The 6,379-nt window shown below is 40.1% G+C and overlaps 1 long non-coding RNA gene across 1 annotated transcript; it reads right to left on the minus strand.

Annotated features, from left to right (window-relative positions):
* Positions 1 to 843: 843 nt before the first annotated feature.
* Positions 844 to 4,926, minus strand: LOC121870042. The gene is made up of 3 exons (XR_006089627.1): positions 4,599 to 4,926; positions 1,178 to 1,276; positions 844 to 975 (listed from the first exon to the last, which is right to left on the minus strand). It is a non-coding gene; the product is annotated as an uncharacterized LOC121870042 (long non-coding RNA).
* Positions 4,927 to 6,379: the final 1,453 nt, after the last annotated feature.

A 6,379-nucleotide genomic window follows, 5' to 3' on the forward strand; every position in this document is an offset into this window, starting at 1 on the left:
ATTACTCGAAATCGAAAAAAATTTAGTAGTTAGCCTAACACAAAGGATAGCACAGTCTAATTAAATGTTACCTTCATATCTAATAATGAAATCATACAGTAAATGTTACACTTTACCTTGAAAAAATCTGAATATAACTTGATGGGCGATAAGGGTGATTTTGAGGTTGATAACATCGAGCTTCTCTTCAAGTGTTATAGCCTTTCTTTTACGATCATCACCAGGAATGCGATCACCAGAACGCTTCTTGGAGATATTCTTCTTTACCATATTCACAGTTAATACCACAAAATTGGAGAAATAGTAAGCAAAAATCGCGTTAGAGCAAACAAGTGTTCGCGTAATACAAATATGGTTCTTTTATTCATAAATCGCGTTAGAGCCAATTCGAGTTGTCAAAACACTCGTTACAGCAGAACTCACTGTAGTCCATATTATTTTTAAAACGTATATGAAGGCCTTTTAAAATATACGGGCAAAGCCTAAGTAATCTACTTTAAATATCTAATTGTTTCAAAAAGTCATTAACACAATAACTAATTTGTGAACCTAGATATAAAATCAGGTAAAGTAGTACCCTGTACCTTTGTAGGATATTTAAACTATTTTTCTACCCCCAAGTGCTGAAGACAAAGGTATTAGGTCAGGCATATTTGACAAATATTTTTACGTGAAACTAACTTCATCCAGTAAAGATGGTCAACATATTTAAGACCATCCATAAAGGCTTTTAAAACTTACGGGCACAGCGTAATCTACTTAAAATATCTAATTATTTCAAAGGTCTTTAACACAATTACTTGAATTTTTAAACGGTGATCCCAGATCCTTAATAAAAACTAAAACCACAAAGATATACACTGTACTGTACCTTATGTTATAGCAGAGAGCTTCCAATGTGGCGCAGCAAGAGACCCGTTAACCAAAACAAACCTTCGTCTTGTGGCCCATATCTTACATGTTCACGTCACCGTCCTAGAATGAATAACATTTTGACAACTAATAATTTAAATACTCTGGGCAGTAATATTATATAATATGTATACAGTAGTGTACAGTATTATATTATACAGGAACTCATTAAATCTTCAAACATTTAAATACAATATTATGGTTAAATTAAGAAATTCCATAAAACTTTTTAAAGAGAATAATGAAACACTTTAGAAAATCTTACCTCGACGAATGACATGAGGAACTTAATTAACCACGATCAGCGAGGCAGCAATATGGTAGTTGTCTTAACACTACAGTAACAACCAATTGCAGCAGTAAACTGTAAACAAAATAACACTGTTACTCTTTTTGTAGAAACTCAGATAATTTTTTGTTCCAACATGTTGGAGACGAAACAACCTTGTAAAAGATTGCCAACACGGTTTTATGCCGGGGCGCTCGTGCTTAACACAATTGCTCAAGGTACTGGATATTTGGCCCCATATTCTGGAACAGGTGGTAATATCGACAATATTTACCTAGATTTTGCCAAGGCTTTCGACAGTGTACTCCAGGAAAGACTGAAAATCAAACTGGAAGGGTACAGAATTCGAGGAAATGTCCTAGCGTGGATAGAAGACTTTCTACATGACCGCAAGCAGTGTGTGGTGATTACTGGTACAAAATCGTCATCCGTACCCGTCACAAGCGGGGTACCACAGGGCAGTGTATTGGGCCCGCTGTTGTTTGTTTGTTTCATAATGACATGCCTGACGTTGTACACTCCTCCATACAAATGTTTGTCGATGACGCCAAGTTATTTCGGGAAATCAGGAACCAAGCAGACTGTGAAGAGCTGCACAAGGACCACAAGTTAACTCTGGTCAACAACTTTCTTAATACCACTTACTAGTCACTAATGGATAACACCTGGTAAATTCACAAGTTATATCCCACTGCCATAAGGGTTTACTAATCTATAAATGCCGACATTGTGAAGCGTCTTGCGATTTTTCCTTTCCCAGAGAATTAAAATACCATCGAAGACATGATTTGGTTAGGTTAGGTTTGAATACCACCAAATTGTTATTTTCCCCGAGAATTAAAACCTCACCATCGGACACACGATTTGGCTAGGTTAGGATCCCACCAAACACAGTGACAAAAATGTAAATTTCTTGTCAAAAAATAAACTGCAACTTTATAGTAAAGTTCCCAAAATGTCTCAAAAGCTAATATTTTACTACAAACTGTAATTTAACCACAAATAAAAAGTACCACATTCTTATAACCAAATTTTTTTACTTCAATTAAAGAAAAAAATCTTTCCCAAAATAAATATGACCCAAAATCCCACCTTGGTTAATATATAGGACTAACCCGCCATAGTGCCGATGCTGCTGTATCATCTCACGTCCAGAAAATGTCTCAAATATCACCGTATAGTAAGTTTTTTCTGTTTAATATACCGGGGAAGTTAGGTTAGGTAGGTTTGTTTGGTTAGGTCTGTCCTTCATAACCACAAATGTTAAGTAGCGTTTATTTAAAAAACATCCATTTACTAACATTACCACAAACAATGGCCACTATAATATAACAAAAGTAACTTGACAAAATTATCATAAAATTATCCTAAAAGTAATAAACTACAGAAAAGTAACAATTCCCAAACGTAAAGTGAAGTAAACTCCACAAGTAACAAAACTTTTCAAACGTAGAAGTAACAAACTCCACAAGTAACAAACTTACCAAACATAAAAGTAACAAATACTCAACAGGAAAGTAATACAATACCTCAAACTATCAAACTATTTCCTTAACATTGTTCCATTGACAATTTCCTCCAGTAGTTTACATTAATAAGCAGCAGCAGTTATTGGTCCACTTGCCTTCACCGTCTACCTGTTAATTAATACCTACACCACACACCTGCACCATAAACACACTATATACCTGCACCATATACCTACACCACACACCTGCACCATAAACACACTATATACCTGCACCACAAAAACACAATATCCCTGCACCATATACCTACACCACACACCTGCACCACAAACACACTATATACCTGCACCATAAACACACTATATACCTGCACCATATACCTACACCACACACCTGCACCATAAACACACTATATACCTGCACCACAAACACACACTATACCTGCACCATATACCTACACCACACACCTGCACCATAAACACACTATATACCTGCACCACAAAAACACAATATACTGCCACCATATACCCCTACACCACACACCTGCACCACAAAACACACTATATACCTGCCATAAACACACTATATACCTGCACCATATACACCACCACACACACCTGCCATATACCTACACCACACACACCTGCACCATAAACACACACTATACCTGCACCATAAACACACTATATACATGCACACCTACACCACACACCTGCCATAAACACACTATATGCCTGCACCATAAACAAACTATATGCCTGCACCATACACACACACCACAAACACACCAATATATCTGCACCATATACCTACACACACACCTGCACACAAACACACAATATACCATATACCTACACCACACACCTGCACCACAAACACTATATACCTGCACCTTAAACACACTATATACCTGCACCACAAACACACACTATACCTGCACCATATACCTACACCACACACCTGCACCACAAACATACAATATACCTGCACCATATACCTACACCACACACCTGCACCACAAACATACAATATACCTGCACCATATACCTACACCACACACCTGCACCATAAACACACTATATGCCTGCACCATATACCTACACCACACACCTGCACCACAAACACACAATATACCTGCACCATATACCTACACCACACACCTGCACCATAAACACACTATATATCTGCACCATATGCCTACACCGCACCTACTGTAGTTAGTCCCAGATGGGCCTAGTTGGGCCCAGATGGGCCTAGTTGGTCCCAGATGGGCCTAGTTGGTCCCAGAGTTGGTCCCAGATGGGCCATGTTGGTCCCAGATGGGCCTAGTTGGTCCCAGATGGGCCTAGTTGGTCCCAAATGGGCCTAGTTGGTCCCAGATGGGCCTAGTTGGTCCCAGATGGGCCTAGTTGGTCCCAGATGGGTCTAGTTGCTCCCAGATGGGTCTAGTTGGTTCCAGATGGGTCTAGTTGGTCCCAGATGGGCCTAGTTGGTCCCAGATGGGCCTAGTTGGTCCCAGATGGGCCTAGTTGGTCCCAGATGGGCCTAGTTGGTCCCAGATGGGCCTAGTTGGTCCCAGATGGGCCTAGTTGGTCCCAGATGGGCCTAGTTGGTCCCAGATGGGCCTAGTTGGTCCCAGATGGGCCTAGTTGGTCCCAGATGGGCCTAGTTGGTCCCAGATGGGCCTAGTTGGTCCCAGATGGGCCTAGTTGGTCCCAGATGGGCCTAGTTGGTCCCAGATGGGCCTAGTTCAACCAGTGTGACCGACAACCACAGAGATGGCTGGATAGCTTCAACCATAGGTTGGATGTTTATATGAGCAATAGGGGCTGGGTGGACTGCCCAGTATGGCCCGCTGTAGTTTCCTCCATTCTTATGTTCTACTGTACTGTGTCTAGTTAACACGGCCATACATAATGTTAACTTACCACGAGGGAGGGAGGAAGGCCCACAAATTAACATTTACTAACAAAATTAACAACAATAAACAAGACGTCCACCTTGGTTGATGTTGACACGCTACACCTTGTCCGATTCTCTCTCTTATCTTTCAGTAACTACAAGTTTTCATTATTAACACTATAATAAAGTATTTTATTTATACATTTTACATAATATAAATAAATTATACATTACTTAATGTTCTATTATTGACTAAACTCCCGCTAATAGATATAAATTAATATTAAACTAAACTTAAGTCAATGGCTGGAGAACCGAATAACTTGACAACATTTACAAATACACTAAAATAAATTTAAACAATAACATTTATTATTTAACTATTTAAACAATAACATTTATTGTTTATCTATTTTAAGATTATTTATTAATATTTTATTAATATATAACACTATATATAAGCTTACGACACCATAATAAACTCGCTATTTTAACTATTCATAATATTATTAACGGTAACTATTAGTCTAAAACTACACAATTATTCAGCAACAATTATTAAACAACAATTACCTATAATATAAAACGTAAATAATGATCAACTACCAATTATATCATTATCAAGTCCATCTTGAATGATGAGTACCTCTCACTATCATGTCCTGTTGGCTTGAGACACACCTGAGAAGAGTGTTTGAGTACGTCTCACTATCATGTCCTGTTGGCCTGAGACACACCTGAGAAGGGTGTTTGAGTACGTCTCACTATCATGTCCTGTTGGCCTGAGACACACCTGAGAAGGGTGTTTGAGTACCTCTCACTATCATGTCCTGTTGGCCTGAGACACACCTGAGAAGGGTGTTTGAGTACCTCTCACTATCATGTCCTGTTGGCCTGAGACACACCTGAGAAGGGTGTTTGAGTACCTCTCACTATCATGTCCTGTTGGCCTGAGACACACCTGAGAAGGGTGTTTGAGTACTTCTCACTATCATGTCCTGTTGGCCTGAGACACACCTGAGAAGGGTGTTTGAGTACCTCTCACTATCATGTCCTGTTGGCCTGAGACACACCTGAGAAGGGTGTTTGAGTACCTCTCACTATCATGTCCTGTTGGTCTGAGACACACCTCAGAAGGGTGTTTGAGTACCTCTCACTATCATGTCCTGTTGGCCTGAGACACACCTGAGAAGAGTGTTTGAATACCTCTCACTATCATGTCCTGTTGGCCTGAGACCCACCTGAGAAGGGTGTTTGAGTACCTCTCACTATCATGTCCTGTTGGTCTGAGACACACCTCACAAGGGTATTTGAGTACCTCTCACTATCATGTCCTGTTGGCCTGAGACACAGCTGAGAAGGGTGTTTTGAGTACCTCTCACTATCATGTCCTGTTGGCCTGAGACACACCTGAGAAGGGTGTTTGAGTACCTTTCACTATCATGTCCTGTTGGCCTGAGACACACAAGAGAAGAGTGTTTGAGTACTTCTCACTATCATGTCCTGTTGGCCTGAGACACACCTGAGAAGGGTTTGAGTACCTCTCACTATCATGTCCTGTTGGCCTCAGACACACCTGAGAAGAGTGTTTGAATACCTCTCACTATCATGTCCTGTTGGCCTGAGACACACCTGAGAAGAGTGTTTGAATACCTCTCACTATCATGTCCTGTTGGCCTGAGACACACCTGAGAAGAGTGTTTGAATACCTCTCACTATCATGTCCTGTTGGTCTGAGACACACCTGAGAAGAGTGTTTGAATACCTCTCACTATCATGTCCTGTTGGCCTGAGACACACCTAAGAA

Source organism: Homarus americanus, unplaced genomic scaffold (genome assembly GCF_018991925.1).
Source record: "Homarus americanus isolate GMGI-L3 unplaced genomic scaffold, GMGI_Hamer_2.0 scaffold43373, whole genome shotgun sequence".
Lineage (NCBI taxonomy): Eukaryota > Metazoa > Arthropoda > Malacostraca > Decapoda > Nephropidae > Homarus > Homarus americanus.